The following is a 1,246-nucleotide window of genomic DNA, read 5'->3' on the forward strand; positions in this document are numbered from 1 at the left end:
GGGGGGCGGGGGGAGAGCTCCAGCTAATTTAACAGCTGAGGAGAACAACTTAATTAGAGTCATCTGGAAATTGGGTAAAACCCCTTTCTTCGGTTTCCCACCCCCAGACCCAGAGCACGGAGACTTCCCCATCGGCTGCACGTGCTTTGGGGATGGGGATGGGGAGGGGGCCCCCCCCCCAGCCCTACCAAGCAGATGGCCTTCATTACGTGTGGGATCTAATTGGATTGATCAGCAGTTAATGGGAAATTAAGAGGTGAATTCCTTCCCCCCTCCCCTCCCTTCCTCCCAGCTCCACCAGGTGCTCGGTGCAGCCTCTGGGGCTGGTGCAGCCCAGTCCCTTGTTGTCCCCCCCTCCTTTCCTGAGGGGGTGAGCGAGCAGAAGGTGGGGGGGGGCTAGTTTGGACCTCGTGGGCATTGGGGGTGAGGGTCCGTGCGTGGGGAAGGATGGGGGGGGCGTGCGATGGCTGTGTCTTCTCCTGGTGTGAGCACAGGTGTGTGGGCACGGGGGTGTGTGGGCACGGGGGTGTGTGGGCACCGGGGTGTGCACTCTTCTCCTGGCGTGTGGCTCCTGAGCCGTGCTTTGGCCTTGCTCCTGCTTTTTCCTCTCATTCCTGGTGCCCACAGCCCGGCTGTGACCCCCCCAGGGAGGGGGCTGGGACTCTGGTGACGTGGGGACACTCAGCATCTCTGCAGTGGTTTGTGCCAGGGGGCTGCCACCCACCCCCCGTAACACAGAATCCCAGAATCTTCTAGGTTGGAAGGGACCTTCAAGATCATCTTGTCCAACGGTCAACCTCACTGACAAAAATAGACACCCCCACAACAAACAAGGAGCATCATCACTAAACCAGACCTCCCAGCACCACATCAACCCGGCTTTTGAACACCTCCAGGGATGGGGCCTCAACCCCCTCCCTGGGCAGCCCATTCCAAGGGCTGAGAACCCTTTCAGGGAAAAAATTGTTCCTAATATCCAGCCTGAACCTCCCCTGGTGCAACTTGAGGCCATTTCCTCTCGTCCTGTCGCCTGGGACTTGAGAAAAGAGACCGACCCCCATCTCTCTACCCCCTCCTTTCAGGGAGTTGGAGAGAGCAAGAAGGTCTCCCCTCAGCCTCCTCTTCTCCAGGCTGAACACCCCCAGCTCCCTCAGCCTCTCCTCATCAGACTTATTCTCCAGACCCCTCACCAGCTTTGTCGCCCTTCTCTGGACCCGCTCCAGCCCCTCAATGTCTTTTTTATGGT

The sequence above is a fragment of the Calidris pugnax genome, unplaced genomic scaffold, assembly GCF_001431845.1.
Source record: "Calidris pugnax isolate Ruff unplaced genomic scaffold, ASM143184v1 scaffold384, whole genome shotgun sequence".
In the NCBI taxonomy this organism is placed as follows: Eukaryota; Metazoa; Chordata; class Aves; order Charadriiformes; family Scolopacidae; genus Calidris; species Calidris pugnax.